General features: G+C 42.5%; 1 protein-coding gene across 1 annotated transcript in view; it reads right to left on the reverse strand.

The window, feature by feature from the left end:
• The window catches only part of LOC114662872 (uncharacterized), a 139165-nt gene extending 131777 nt beyond the window's left edge, over positions 1-7388 (reverse strand). The window contains exon 1 of the mRNA XM_051935431.1: positions 7213-7388. The gene's annotated coding sequence lies outside the window, so the exon portion shown is untranslated. The remainder of the gene's footprint in view (positions 1-7212) is intronic.
• Between the last annotated feature and the right edge of the window lie 9515 nt (positions 7389-16903).

Consider the following 16903-nt stretch of genomic DNA (forward strand, 5'->3'; position numbering starts at 1 on the left):
TCTCTAAAGATCACTACACTGGTGCCCCGTAGCAGAACACAGTAATTTCAACTCTTTGATAGATGACGACAGAGTAGTCAATGGATCAGCGCCTATGTATATGGAGACACTTGTGACGTCCTCTGCTCCTTCTAAACAACTCAGGTCTGCTAATGTACAGCGTCTGGTGATGACACCTCTGCATGGCAGTAAAAATCTCAGCCCGGACTATTTTATGCGTAGCTCCTGGCTGGTGGAATGGCCTGCCTGCCTCTATTCAAAATTCTGACTCCCTCAATGTGTTTAAGAAGCGTATGAAGACTTCTCTTATTTAGCCAATTTCTGTCTTGATGACGGAATTAATAAGTCCTTGTAATTATAGAAGTGTAACCTGCTTGTATTTTGTGCTGCGTTCTTCATGATCCATTTTGCACCCTTGTCCTTTAACACTTGTTCCCAAACAATCCCACCGACTGATGTTTACCCAATTATGTTAGCCTGTTTTGTAAGTCACTTTGGACAAAAGTGTCTACTAGTCAAATACACGTAAATGCAATGCTAATAATGATTTGAAATGGATTATGGGGGGAGCTCAGCTAACAAACATATCCAGAGACTCTGGTTTGTAGCCCAGTCTCATCACTCTTAGGAGTGGAGTTGGCATGTTTTCTCTCCATACCCTTGGAAGTTTACTTCAAGTCCTAAACAAAATGGGGTCTCTTTATGCCCTGAATGACTTAGCTGTGAGGAAGTACATCCCTCCTCAGAAGGAACCGGTCCACAGCTGACATACAAAGACCTTTACTAAATGTAAACCCATGCAAAGCTGCTGGACCAGACAACATACCTGGTCGAGGATTCAGAGAATGTGCACATCAGCTGATGGATATCCTTACAGACACCTTCAACATGTCCTTGAGGTAGACGGTCGCCCTCAAGTCCCCCACAAAAACAAGCTTAGGAATTCCTCTGTCTCTTGCCTTAATGTCCATTACCCTATAGCAGGGGCGCCCAACTCCAGTCCTGGAGGGCCGCAGGTTTACATTCTAACCCTTTTCTTAATTAGTGACCTGTTATTGCTGCTAATTAACTTCTTTTGAATTAATTTTAACTGACTTGAAGAAATTCATTCCTCTCAGTTGCTTCATTTATTTCCTTCAATGGCACCCAAACAGAAATGAAATGTGAAGTGAGTGGGCCGACGGAAGACCAACTAAGTCAGGGCCTCAAACTCCAACCAATTTCACTCCAACCAGTTGCTTAATGAGGTGCTGAGTCTTGTCGTTAATTAAACCCGTTCTTTAATTCCATGGCTTGTTGCTGCTCTCATTGTGCAATAACAGACATTTCCGAAATTGTGGATGTTCTCTTATCTAAGAGCAGATCAGCATTCCTGAGACCTTCACTTTTCTTTATTTTTAGATATTGTATGATGGTCACAGTTTGCTGGTCCTGTTTTGGCTCATTTTGTATCTCATTATTGTTTGGCTGCTAATTAAGAATAAAGAAACAATTGAGGGTTCTGAGTCTTCAAGAGCAAGTCATCCATCCATCCATTTTCCAACCCGCTGAATCCGAACACAGGGTCACGGGGGTCTGCTGGAGCCAATCCCAGCCAACACAGGGCACAAGGCAGGAACCAATCCTGGGCAGGGTGCCAACCCACCGCAGGACACACACAAACACACCAAGCACACACTAGGGCCAATTTAGAATCGCCAATCCACCTAACCTGCATGTCTTTGGACTGTGGGAGGAAACCGGAGTGCCCGGAGGAAACCCACGCAGACACGGGGAGAACACGCAAACTCCACGCAGGGAGGACCCAGGAATCGAACCCAGGTCCCGAGATCTCCCAACTGCAAGGCAGCAGCGCTACCCACTGCGCCACCATGCCGCCCAAGAGCAAGTCAAATAAAATGAATTCAAAAGAAGTTAATTAGCAGGAAAAACGGGTCACTAATTAAGAAAAGGGTGAGAATGAAAACCTGCAGCCACTGCAGCCCCCCAGGACTGGAGTTGGGCACCCCTGCTCTATAGCACTCACAGTGGTCATTACAGAGTGTTTTGAATGGCTAGTCTTGGGCCAGCTGAATGCTGGACTTCCCTCATCATATGACCCTCTCCAGTTTGCCTGTCCACTAAGCATGCCATATCATCTACTCTTCATCTGGCCCTGTCCCATCTGGACAACAAAGACACTCATTCCAGGGTGCTGTTCATTAACTTCAGTTCAGCAGCTCATTGGAAAGCAAAGCCTGCTAGGCGACAACACGTCCCAATCCAGCTTGATCCTGGACTTCCTGACTTGACAGACCCCCAAAACAGCACTCATTGGAAATATCATCTCTGTATTCTGCCCAGTTCTGTGCATTATGCCGATTAGTGACTGTATGGCTGTGTACAGTAATCCCTTGCTATATCGCGCTTCGACTTTCGCGACTTCACTCTATCGCGGATTTTATATGTAAGCATATTTAAATATATATTGCGGATTTTTTGCTGGTTCGCGGATTTCTGCGGACAATAGGTCTTTTAATTTCTGGTACATGCTTCCTCAGTTGGTTTGCCCAGTTGATTTTATACAAGGGACACTATTGGCAGATGGCTGAGAAGCTACCCAACCACAGCACGTATTATGTATTAAATAAAACTCCTCAAATATATTGTGAGCACGCGGGCTGTTTGCACCACTAGAGGACACGGCCACTCCTCAAAAAACGCTGAAAGATTACCTTCACAGTGCTCCCTTCTTTGCTGGGCTTACATGTGGCTGCTTTGCAAGCGATATGCTTCCTGCATTGTGCTTCGCATACTTAAAAGATCAAACAGCACGTATTGATTTTTGATTGTTTGCTCGCGCTCGTTCGCTCTCTCTCGCTCTGACGGAGGGGGGTGTGAGCAGAGGGGCTGTTCGCACACTGGCCTAGAGGATACGGACGCTCCTCTAAAAAATGCTTGCTCCCTTCCTTGCAGCTACTTTGTCCTACTATGCTTCGCATACTTAAAAACCAAACAGCCCTATTGATTTTTGACTGTTTGCTTTTTTTTTCTCTCTCTCTGACGCACACTCCTTTGAAGAGGAAGATATGTTTGCATTCTTTTAATTGTGAGACAGAACTGTCATCTCTGTCTTGTCATGGAGCACAGTTTAAACTTTTGAAAAAGAGACAAATGTTTGTTTGCAGTGTTTGAATAACGTTCCTGTCTCTCTACAACCTCCTGTGTTTCTGTGCAAATCTGTGACCCAAGCATGACAATATAAAAATAACCATATAAACATATTGTTTCTACTTTGCGGATTTTCACCTTTCGCAGGGGGGTCTGGAACGCAACCCCCGCGATGGAGGAGGGATTACTGTACTGCTCTAACTCCACTATTAAGTTTGCTGATGACACAACGGTGGAGGGTCCTATCACCAATAAGAAGTAACCAGTTTACAGAATGGAAGTATGATGACTGGCAGGCTGGTGCAAGTGCAACAATCTGTCTCTTAATGCAGACAAGACAAAAGAGATGATTGTTGACTTCAGAAAGGCCCATGCTGTCGACGCCCCATTGGTGGAACAGGTCAAGGGCAACACATTCCTTGGTCTTCCTTACTTGCTCAATTAACACCACCTCCATAGGCAAAGGAAGGCCAGCAGCATCTCCACTTTCTTCAGCGGATGAGGAAGACAAGCTTACCTTCACACCATTCTCACCACATTCTACGGACATACCTCCAAGAGCATTCTGACCAGCTGCATCACCGTCTGGTTTGGCAACTTCAGTGTTTCTGCCCGAAAGGTCCTACAACAAGGTGCACACCTGTCTAGCCTCCATTAAAGACATCTTTATCAAGCCTACACCATTATGGAGGACCCACTCTTAGACCCTCCCCATGGACTTTTTGTCCCATTTCCTTCTGACTAACAGTACTGTAGCATCCAAACCCATTCTGTCAGGTTCTACAATAGCTTCTACCTCTTGGCTGTGCAGACTCTGAACTCTGTGCTGCCCACCTGAATTGAGTATACTATGCAATGAAGCGACCCTCTGGTCAGCGCCTTGAGAATGATAATATTATTATTAGATGATTCTTGCCCTTAGCCCATTGATCTCAGAAAAGGTCCTGACTACCACAACCCTTTAATGGAAAACGCAAGCTTGGAAAATTGATAAATGGAGCTGTTTCTACAAACATAGTCAACATAACCTGAAGTTGTAAACAATGCGAACCACCGCAAAGCTCATCTGTTGAAAATCAAAAACAGGGCCAAAATCTACCAGAGTGACAGGAAGTTCAAAAGTAACACAAGTCACTTTAATCACCAAGTAGAGAGTTTGGTGGCCATCCATACACAGAAACCAAATGGTGACTTCACCATATAAGACACTAAAAACTGCACAAATTTTTGTTAGCCCGAGGGGATTTTAGAAAGTTCTGGCAGAACCTCCAGCCCTGGTATCGAGCATTACCATCCTCATGCAGGCTCATGGGTATTGGAAATAAGAAGATGCAGATTCAGACGACAAAGCGCCCTGTCTTGGAGGGTCTGTGGACTTGAAACAAAGCACCAACACAAGGAGAAGCCCCATCCTCCTGCCCTCAACTAAAAGACCAGAGATGGGAAAATGCATGGAAACTTCAGCTCCTGCGGACAAAATCACAGAAGAATCTAGAAACATCTAGAGACCAAGACTCACACTCCAAATTCACAGAGGACAACAGAGCTAAGTATTTGATACATTAAGGAGATTCATAGTGAGTCCCAGAGTCCATTATTAAACCCACTTGATCCACTTCAGGTTTGCTGTGCCCAGATAGACATGAACGGAATTAAATGATAAGATAAGAGAAATATGAAATGCACTATATGACAGATATGAATGGCACTAAATAATAGATAGCTGGATGTGAAAGGCACTATATGAGAGATGCGAATACCACTATATAACGGACATAGATAAGCATAAAAGGTGCTATATAATAGAGTTATATATAAGGTAGATAGATATATGTGTAAGGCAGTACATAATAGATATGAAAGACACTAATTGATAAATAGACATGAAAGGCACTATATAACAGATATGAATGGCACTATATAATAGATAGCTAAATGAGAAAGGCACTATATGACAGATGTGAATGACACTATATAATAGATAGCTAATTGTGAAAGACACTATATGAGAGATGTGAATGGCACTATATAGTAGATAGCTAGATGTGAAAGGCACTATATGAGAGATGTGAATGGCACTATATAATAGATAGATAGATGTGAAAGGCACTATATGAGAGATGTGAATGGCACTATATAATAGATAGATGTGAAAAGCACTATATGAGAGATGTGAATGGCACTATATAATAGATAGCTAATTGTGAAAGACACTATATGAGAGATGTGAATGGCACTATATAGTAGATAGCTAGATGTGAAAGGCACTATATGAGAGATGTGAATGGCACTATATAATAGATAGATAGATGTGAAAGGCACTATATGAGAGATGTGAATGGCACTATATAATAGATAGATGTGAAAAGCACTATATGAGAGATGTGAATGGCACTATATAATAGATAGCTAATTGTGAAAGACACTATATGAGAGATGTGAATGGCACTATATAATAGATAGCTAGATGTGAAAGGCACTATATGAGAGATGTGAATGGCACTATATAATAGATAGATGTGAAAGGCACTATATGAGAGATGTGAATGGCACTATATAATAGATAGATGTGAAAAGCACTATATGAGAGATGTGAATGGCACTATATAATAGATAGCTAATTGTGAAAGACACTATATGAGAGATGTGAATGGCACTATATAGTAGATAGCTAGATGTGAAAGGCACTATATGAGAGATGTGAATGGCACTATATAATAGATAGCTAGATGTGAAAGGCACTATATGAGAGATGTGAATGGCACTATATAATAGATAGATAGATGTGAAAGGCACCATATGAGAGATGTGAATGGCACTATATAATAGATAGATGTGAAAAGCACTATATGAGAGATGTGAATGGCACTATATAATAGATAGCTAGATGTGAAAGGCACTATATGAGAGATGTGAATGGCACTATACAATAGATAGCTAGATGTGAAAGGCACTATATGAGAGATGTGAATGGCACTATATAACAGACACAGATAGGCATAAAAGGTACTATACGATAGTGTTATATATAAGGTAGATAACTATATAGATTCATGTGTAAGGCAGTAAACAATAGATATTGAAGACACATAAATGATAAATAAATAAGACATGAAAGGCACTATATGACAAATGGAAATAAAAATGTGAAAGACACTATATGATACAGTTATACAGACATTTGAATGGCATCCTATAATTAACGTTAAAGGCACTATATGATATACAGATTTGGAAGGAGATATTCATATTGTAGATAAACTGTCATGAAAGCCGACAGAAAGAGATGGGCAGAATATGACTGATAAAAAGGCACAGATATGAAAGGCACGATATGATTGATAGGTCGATATTTAGACAGACATGTCAGGCACTATATAACAGATTGATACGTTACCAGTATCTTTTTGCTTGGGCTGCACTCTTTACACGACGCATCCTTTCTGGACTCCAGGGCTGCAAACCTAGCTTCATAGCCCACATAAAGTCCAGTTGAGCTAAAGGAGACCTCCATCAGCTTAAATAACTAATTGGGATTCTAACGGTGAAGGGTCTTTCCACTTGAACCTTTCAACAGATAGACAGGTAAGTATGACATGTCACCTTTATCCCACATTACTTTATAGATTGATGATCCCATATATTACAGATAGAAATAACCGGCACAATTGGATGGATGGATAGATAGATAGATGTGAAAGGCACTATATAATAGATAGATAGATATGAAAGGCACTATATAATGTAAATCAATGATCCTCACTATGGCCGTGTCTGCCTTCTATCAGCTCTTGCCTATTACACAGCCCACAGTATGAGACCAACGGCAGTTCAGATTGGTTCACACCCAATGACTGATCACCTTTTCCTTATATATTTTCAAATGTGGTTCGCCAAGTCAAATAAGAAACACACTTTTATTTTCGTAAAACAATTTCATAATTTTCCCCTTTTTCTAATAAAGATTTTTAAATAAGCTGCACTATTTCCAAAAACTTTGTTTGCTGTTTATTGCTGTTTATTTTGCCGTGTCCTTTTAGACAACAGGTAGAAGGTCTTTACCTCGACTCCCGGGAGACATCCTGAGCTCCTCAGACCAGTTCAGTTATATTCCTTTGGACGGAGATGGAAAGGGTCTCCTGTGATTCGGTGAAAAGCGGGTCAGCAAAGAACAAGGCCTGCTCTGTGTCTGCAAGTGAGTCAGCTCTTTTCTCAAAGTCGGCAGAAAGCAGAAGCGGAGGTTTAAATATTAAACTGGGAGTGAACGTTCTCAGGTGACCGCCTCGCTCCGCAGCCTACACGGCGTGGGAGGAGAATTACAGTAGCAGAAAAATACAATCTGAAAACAGCGGGAGCTCAGACTGCAGCACACAAAAATGAGCGTGTTTGCATTTTACAAATTGTGTACTGTATTAGGAAGAGAACACTATGGTAGCAAAGTGGTTAGCACTATAGGGCTCATGGCTCCAGACACATGGGTTCAAATCCCAGCCAGTCACAGCCTATACAGAGTTTACCGAGTCTGACTCTCTATTCACAGAGCCTTCAGATTGAGTATTCAAACGCCTTCACTTTTTATGCATTTTGTTATGTTACAGCTTTTTGCCGAATCATTAAAATTAATTTTTTTTCCTCATCAAACAACACTCAATTGCCATATATTTTTCACCTGTGTGTCTTGTTTTTTTATTTTATTAATGTTTCCAGCTGGCACCTCAACTCTTTGTAGACTGACCTACCTGATTCATCTTACACCTCTCACATATAAATCAGCATTTCTCTTGGATATCTTACAGCCATGGTTTTCAAACTGTGGTACGTGTACCACTGGTGGTACTTCAAGTCATGCCAAGTGGTACTTGTGTGGTCCTTTATTTTCCACGAATCGATGTTGCTAGAATGCCAATATGTTGCATATAATCATATATAGTATAAGTATACTACTGTAAATGTGTGGAAGACTCCAAGCCGGCTTTTATTAGCGCGGGCACCCATTTCCTTAATTAGTTTAATATCACTTTAACGTCATAATTATAGTCATTATAGTGATTATAGTGACTTTTTCTTCAAAACAACACGGGCGTAAATTAACGACTCATTGACAGTGGTACTTCAGTTTACTAGTCCTCGCAGAGTGGTACTTGTTCAAAAAAGTTTGAAAACCGTGGTCTTACAGTAGATTCAGAAAGTTTCAGGCCCCATCACTATCCGCACACTTCAATGTGTTGTAGATTTATTTTTAGATGGATACATTTCCCATTGTTGCCCATCAATCTACACTCAATAACCCATAATGATAAAGTCAAAACATGCTTTCAGAAAAAGGTTTGCAAATTTATTAAAAAAAACAAAACACTGAAATAACTCCTTCATAAAAGTATCCAGACTCTTAATTCAGTAGTTTGTAGAAGCCTCTTGGGCAGCAATTCCAGTTTGGAGTCTTCTTGGGTAAGACTCTACAAGCTTTGCACACCTGGATTTGGGGAGTTTCTCCCATTCTTCCTGGCAGTTCCTTTCAAATTTCGTTAGACTGGATGGGAAGCGTCTGTAAACTGCCATCTTTGGGTCTCTCCACACGTGTCTTATGGGCTTTGGCTTGGACACTCAAAGACACTCAAGAGACTTGTCCTGAAGCCACTTCTGCATTGTCTCAGCTGCATGCTTCGGGTCATTGTCATGCTGAAAGGTGAACCGTCACCCCAGTCTGAGGTGGTGTGCACTCCGCTCTTCAAACATCTGTCCTTATTTGCCTGTATTTATCCTTCCCGCAGATTCAGCCAGTCTCCATGTCCCTGCTGCTGAGAAATACCACCATAGCATGATGCTGCCACCAGCATGCTTCACTGTTGAGGTGGTAATCAGGCACATGACAAGCAGTACCCAGTCTTCTACTAGATATTGTGCTGCGAGTAAGATAGCACATCACAAATATATTGTAGTAATAATATGCATTACTGCAAATGTTTGTGATGTGCCATTTGTTGGAATGACAAACACAATGCATATGTCTGTTAATGTTTGTGATGCATCATATACTATGATGACAAATGCAATGCATCATCTATTGGAATGACAAAACAATAGCAACTGGATGGACCCACAGATTCACAGACATTTATCCTTTTTACTAGCTGTGCAAAGATGAAATAGAAGGGCTGCCTTAGCTGCCTCAAACACTTGCATTTGTAATCTACTTAGTTAGCCAATAAAAGGTGTCATTTCACCCTACTTTCTGCTGTATCAATCTATGGCTGACACAGTACAACACTCTTCTGCTATGGATATACCAGACACCACAATGTACCGGATTCACATGGAACTGAAAACCCGATGGAAGAAACTAGCCCACTTGGACAGCGATATCTGCTTCTTGACCGAATGCAAAAAAGGAAAACCTCATTCCTAAAGGCCTCTTGATACAAAATCCAACCATACACACTTACAACAGCCGATTTGCAGAGCAGCTATGCATCAGAAGCTCAGTGAGGCTATCAAACCATCTAATAAAAATTTGCTACAGCCTCAAAAAGAATATCCAAGAAGAGGTCTGCAACTGCATTCTTATCCTGGAGAACAACTTGCAAGATATGGTTAAAGACTTGCAATTATATTACAAGAGACTCCAGAGACTCCTGATCAAAAAAAAAAAGCTGCCTCGCAGTTGGGAGACCTGAGTTCGCTTCCCGGGTCCCCCCTGTGTGGAGTTTGCATGTTCTCCCCGTGTCTGTGTGGGTTTCCTCCCACAGTCCAAAGACATGCAGGTTTGGTGCATTGGCGATCCTAAATTGTCCCTAGTGTGTGCTTGGTGTGTGTGTGCCCTGTGGTGGGCTGGCACCCTGCCTGGGGATCTGTTCCTACCTTGCGCTCTGTGCTGGCTGAGATTGGCTCCAGCAGACCCCCATGACCCTGTGTTAGGATATAGTGGGGTGGAAACCGACTGACTGACTGACTCAGATTGAAAGCTGGACGCTAACCACATCATCAATAAACATGGAACACCAGACCTGTATTGTTAATCTTTCTTCCTACACACCTAACGAAAATGAGATGTCAGTACTCTCAAAGGGCCTCTCATTCTGTCCAGCTAAACCTATTGACATAAACAAGTTACACCTTGCCTGATGAAGGGGCCTTAGCTGCCTCGAAAGCTTGCATTTGTAATCTATTTAGTTAGCCAATAAAAAGTGTCATTTCACCCTACTTTCTCCTGTATCAATCTATGGCTAACACGGTACAACACTCTACTGCCATAATATGACAGGGTATTTTGTGTGAAAATAAACTTTTATTTTATTAAGATCCTGTGTTTGCCCTCATTACTAGCCAGGGTTTGACAGTTAATCTCCCCCCAGTGGGCATTTTTTGGAAGTGCTTTGGGGACACACTCCTAGTTATAACAGCATTTCACAAAGCATGTAGTAATAAAATGAATTGAATTTGTCATTCCAACAGATGGCACATTACAAACATTTGTAGTAATAAAATGCATCATTACAAGTCTTTATGCTGTGCCATCTGTTAGAACGGCAAATGCAATGCATATGTCTCTGTTATATGCCATCTGGTATTAGATTTATATTGCACAGGTGATGAGCACTGCCTGGCTTCCTCCAGATATGACACTAATCTTGGTTTCATCAGACCAGAGAATATTGTTTCTTACACCGACAGTCCTTTAGAAGCCTTTTTACAAAATCCAAGTGGGCTTTTATGTATCTTTTACTAAAGAGAGACCACTCAATTGCAGTGATGGTCATCCTTCTGGAAGTTGCTCCTACCTCTGCAGGGGCTCTCTGGAGCTCAGCCATGAGTGACCATCGGATTCTTGGTCACCTCTCTTATCAAGACCCTCCTTCTCTGAATGAATGTTGTTTCATTTTGGCCATTTTTGAACCTGGAACTGAATGTTAGGAATACCAGGGCCTTGTAGCCCAAGTGAACAGAATAACAGGTACTAATGCAATTACAAAGGTTTCTCTAATAACCAATTAGCATTTAAATATTGTGACTGTTGGACAGATGGGGATGAGTCAGGGAAAAACAGCTAGTGCACCAGCCAGAGGCTACCCTGTTTAATTTACAGGCATCTTCTTGAGAACATCTGTGGAAATTAAGGCGAGAACTGAACGCAGCTGTATGCAAAGAGTTGTGGGAATATGGGACAAGCGACTGAGACATGGAGTTAAAGCAGATGCCTTGACAACACTTAACAACAAATTGGATGAGATATTGGGCAAGCGTAGCAATTATCAAAACAAATGGGCTTGATGAGCTGAATGGTCTCCTCTTGTTTGTCAAATTTCTTATGTTCTTTATGTCTAACCACTGAAATGAAGAAAAGCTCAGTCTCCAAACTTCACGATACAAATCTTAGCCGGTTCCGACAACTATTACAGCACAAAAGGAGAAAGGATTGCATCAGCAGTGGTTCCAGAATGAGCCATTATATTTCTATAGCGTCCCGACTGGCGGGGTGGGGCCACCTCAGGTCTGAAAATGGGTGCTAGGGGTCTTCCTCTCAGAATTGTGGGTGATAGAGAGGACGGTCTTAGTGACAGTGCCCCTTCTGGTCATGGGGTGGTACCGCTTACCTCGACCAAGCCAGAGAGGTGATCCCCAGTTGCACATGTGTGACAACAACATAAAGATAAGCTGAGGGACTTGAAGGACGATGGAAGAAGAGCTGCTGAAAATGGGGCTTTGCAATTATTAAGTGAAAAAGAAATTAGAAATCAGTCATTTCTGGCAGCAATGGCCATTAGAAAAATTAGGAATGTCTTGGCTCTCTTTTTAAAGTTTTCCCACAGGCATTTCTGACAGCCCCCGAAGCTAAGCATGTTCAGGCTCAGCCAGGACTTGGATGGGAAACCATTTAGGAAAAAAAGTCTGATTTGTCTTGGAGAGGCCAACATGGGGGCTCTTACCTCGTGGTCTGCGTGTGGATTCCAATGCAACCAATCAGTGTGGTCAGGTGAGGCCGACCTGTCATCATGAAAAGTTAAAAAAAACTAATAATGATAACATAAAATAAGTTTGTCCTCCGGTCTGTGCTATAAATTTGTTTTCTTATGATTTCAATAATTTTGATCATTTTTATAGTCAAAATCGCTAAACTGGTGCATTTCCTGATCAAATACAGGGGAGAAACGCGAGGTGCGGCAGCGTTGAGCCTCACCTCACCTTGGACTGCGCTCTCCCTCACCTCACATACGGGGTTGATGAACGCAGTTGTCACGTGCCTGTTGCTGTTTTTCTGTACGTTGCCAATCTAATGATTGCAGACATGTTTATTATACACCCTGACTACCCACAGTCTGGCTACTATCTTTAATGAATGCGTGTGACATATTTAGTCTTGTTGACCGGACATAAAAACGCAGTGAAAAGGCACAAGGTGAGGCAGATAGTACCGTGCCGGCCTGAAAGGGGTGCATGTGAGCCCAACAGGTGCTTGTTGCTGCGGTTCTTCTTGGCTATAATCTCCATTGAGGCCGAGAGAGTTTTAAAACTAATGGAAAATAAGAAGGGACTTTTACAAGAAAGTGACAGAGATTTTCATGGAGAAGGACAGGCGCATGGTCTTCATTTACAAATAAAAAGTAAGATTATAAACGGTTTTCAATTTTACAAAAAATTATAAAAAAGACTAAGAAAAAAACAATCCAATATTTAAAAACTAAATTTTGACCCTAAATAAAATATTCTTTTATTTTTCTTGTTATCCTTTTGTTGAACAGTCTATTAAGATTGATTAAAGCATCAGAATTAAAAGCTCTTAAAACAACAACATTTCAATTAAGGTCAAAATTGAAATCCGTTTGTTTTGTACACCACTCTATACTTTCATTTGTATTGAATAAGTATGAATTGCATCGGCAAATTTAGAGCACATGGAGGGTGAGAAGCAAATGCACTCTCTCCGCTCTCTGTCTCGCTGCTATAAACGTAACGTTCTTTCTTAGTCAAATATGTACCTTACCTGTGTGTGTGTAAAGAATGCTGATGAGATATGAAGCATAACCAGTAGTCAATGTGAAGGCTGCCAATTGAATCGTCAATAAGCGACTCTTTTGGGTTCATCCATCCATCCATTTTCTAACCCGCTGAATCCAAACACAGGGTCACGGGGGTCTGCTGGAGCCAATCCCAGCCAACACAGGGCACAAGGCAGGTTCATATTATTTGTAAAGCTGACTCTGAAGGAGTCACCAGACATGAACCTCACCGCACGTCTCTGTAACCAATACAGTGACAGGGACACTGTGCTGTACAAATTGACATTTGAATGAGGTTCTGTGTCTCTGTGGTCATAAAAGATCCCAGGATATCGCTGAGCAGGGTGTCCCCCTATATCCTGGCTAAATTACCCACCACCACCAACTGGTCATTCTGGCCCCCTAATCATCCCCTATTTCTCACTGGCTAACTATCTCTGTCAAAACTTGACCAGCTAATAGATAATGTCTGGTGAGCATACTAGCGACAAAATGGCTGCCATTGCACCACTGCATATTGGTGGCAGTTGAAGTGGCTCCCCCTTATTTACATAAAGTGGTTTGAGTGCCTTGAAAAGCGCTATATAAATGCATTGTCATCTCCTTTTTCATTTAATTTTATGGTGTGTGGATGAAAAAAAAAGGTATCACTTTCTATCACAGACATGGACATTTGTGAGCGTGTCCATACGTTGGACTGGTTGTGTGCGACTATTTAAGATGGTGGTGAGCACTGACATGCATTCCCAACTGTGGATTTTCAAGTACAAAATACACGGGAAAGGATATGAGATCAGGCTCAGGACTTCGCTTTGTGACTTGGACTTCATTTTTACCTCTCAGTTTGCACTTGGAGTTCCTGACTCAGATATTCTCACTGCAGTCACCGGCTCAAATTACAACATGCCGCCATCTTGTAGAACAGCAGTGTGATGACGTGACTTGTCGTGTCTCCAAAACCTCATGTGACCGGGAATGGCTGTCATCATCGATAACAATATCGTTGTACCCATGAAAACACACAACAGTCGCTCCTGTCCAAAAGCATTAAACAAAGCAGCTGTATGATAACTTCACAGTAAGTGTCGATAAGAACTCGAATAACAACAAAAATTATCTCAAAAATTCCACTAAGCAAAATTAGGGCAAAAATGTGGGAGTTGAAGACATAGAGAAATTCCCATATTTGAGGAGGTGGACGGCAACTTTCTGAGGATTTCATTCTTTGTAGTGTCAATCCAGCTGCAGCCGTGTACTCCAGAGTCCCCTTGTGTGTTTTCTTGAACCAATTTAACAGGAGACTCCCATGGGCTGGCCGGCCGCGCTGCTTTATTTGCTCACTGCTGGCTACCCTGTTACCAATGGCACTGAACTGGAACTGATTAGATGAACATCAGGAGGATGGAGTCGATTATCAGAGAGCAAACATACACGCTATTTTGTAACAAAGTTCCTCGTGGGTCACCTTTAGAATTGCCTGTACAAAACAAAAGAATTTTGAAAAGCACAGGCAGGTGTTCAAACATGGGGAAATCTACCTAAATAAAGCTACAAGACAAAACCAATAAAATAAAATAAAATAACCAACCCTGAAATAAGAGTCTTGTAAGGGTCACGTATTGCAGGAAATGTGGCATCGTCTTTTTATCTGGGGCTTTAGCCCCTGATCTTCGAAAGTCCAGCTCTCCATTCCTCCAAATTCTATGTTCTGACATGCATGGACTGTGCAAATGCTTGTGGGGACCTAAACCCCCTGGCACAGTTTGAGAGCATGAAAACCCAAGGGTGACCCCTGCCCACTTTTCCATCTAACATCTGTGGCCTGCAGAGGGCACTCCTGCCGCCCAAACCCAAGACAGACTGATGCAGGACACAGGTTAAGCACTCATGCTTTTTATTTTTTATTTTTCCCTCCTGGGAAACACCTTCCCTTGTTTCCCACGAATATAGCACAGTTCATGCAAAACTCTTCTTCTTCTTCCCTTTCCTCTACTCCTCCAGGTAAGCTTCATCTACCTCCTCCCGACTCTGGCTCCCCAAGTAGTGGCTGCTGGCTCCTTGTGCAGGCACCCAGAAGTACTCCAGGTGCTCGTTGACCCACTTTTCGGCAGCACTTCCGGGTGTGGTGGAGGAACTGCGCCAAAGGGCTCAGTAGCAGCTGCAACACCCCTTGGTGGCACCCATGAAAACCAACAGGGCTGTATCACACTCCAGCTCCCATGAAGCCCTACGGGAGTCCGAGGCACCTCTGCAACCCATGGGTGCTGCCACCTAGCGCTCTGGGGGAGGTAATGCTTTGGATATGCTCTCTCCATAGGCCCTTCCATTGTGGTGGCGTCCCAGCCGGTGCCCACATTCTTGTAGTACTAACAGAATTATTTGGGGTGTGGGAGCTAAGCTCTTAAGTAGTGTTTGTCTTGTGGTGTAAATGTGTCCACAAAAGGCACTTTAACTACTAAGGGTCTTATTATATCGGCGGACAAGTTAATACTGGAAATGCCTAAGTTGTTAGCTTTGATTTTCATGTACAACGCATGACAGCCCCTCGTCACTCATATCTCAATATGCCCAAGGTTTCTGACCTCAGCTTTAAAACAGAGCAAGCAAGCAGTTCTTATCAAAGGCCATTTGGAGCCCTAGGTGGGTTTGAGATAGGATTGGTGTTCCTTGGTGTCCATAGCAGGTAGGTTTTATTAGACATTGATGCCCACCCACTTCGGTATCCAGAGTGTGTGCGTCCAATCACTTACATAACTGGCATCCCTCTGTGTACATAATGAGGATTTTACAGAATGTGTGCCACTTGGTGTCTGCAGTGCACACCCCTTAACACTCATAAAACAACTCTAATGGATTGATTGGCTCAGGCTGTAATTATTGTTCCAAACTGTTTGGTGTGAGCACCCCGTGCCAACTGGATGGCTGCTCATGGCACTTGCACCTAAATATGCCACTGCAAGCAAGAATACCTTCATAGGCAGTACTGGCTGAAGCCCATTTGGAGCCCTAGGTGGGACTAATGGGCATTGCCCCTCGTTGTCCATGGTGGGTAGTTGGTATTATTGGACTTTGACCTGTGAGAGTCCCCCTCATTGTCTGGAGCATGTGCCCCTTCATTAGCCCCTCATCTTACACAGCGGGTAGTCTGTACTATTAAAGACTCTTGCTGTCCTGTGGGAGATCCCTTCGGTATCCGGAGCAGGTGCCCCTTCAGTACCCCCTCCATTTTACATACGGGTAGTGTAGTCTGTACTATTAAAGACTCTGCTGACCTGTGGGAGACCCCTTCGATATCTGGAGCAGATGCCCCTTCAGTAGCCCCTCATTTTACATAGCGGGTAGTCTGTACTATTAAAGATTACGGTGTCCTGTGGAAGACCCCTTCGGTATCCGGAGCAGATGCCCTTTCAGTAGCCCCTAATTTTACATAGCGAGTAGTCTGTACTATTAAAGACTCTACTGACCTGTGGGAGATCCCTTCGCTATCTGGAGCAGATGCCCCTTCAGTACCCCTCATTTTACATAGCGGGTAGTCTGTACTATTAAAGATTCTGCTGACCTGAAGGCTAACTTTGAAAAGGCTTCAAAAAAAATAACAGAAGCCAAAGGCTAATCGTTATCCCTACAGAAAACGTAACCTAAAAGGACACAATTGGTTTTATTAACAGTCATCGGCCATTGCTAAATGTCAGTAACCCAACAGGACAACTTCACCAAATCAATACCCAAACTCCATATCATTACTTATGTTAATTTGA

The sequence above is a fragment of the Erpetoichthys calabaricus genome, chromosome 12 (genome assembly GCF_900747795.2).
Source record: "Erpetoichthys calabaricus chromosome 12, fErpCal1.3, whole genome shotgun sequence".
Classification (NCBI taxonomy): Eukaryota; Metazoa; Chordata; class Cladistia; order Polypteriformes; family Polypteridae; genus Erpetoichthys; species Erpetoichthys calabaricus.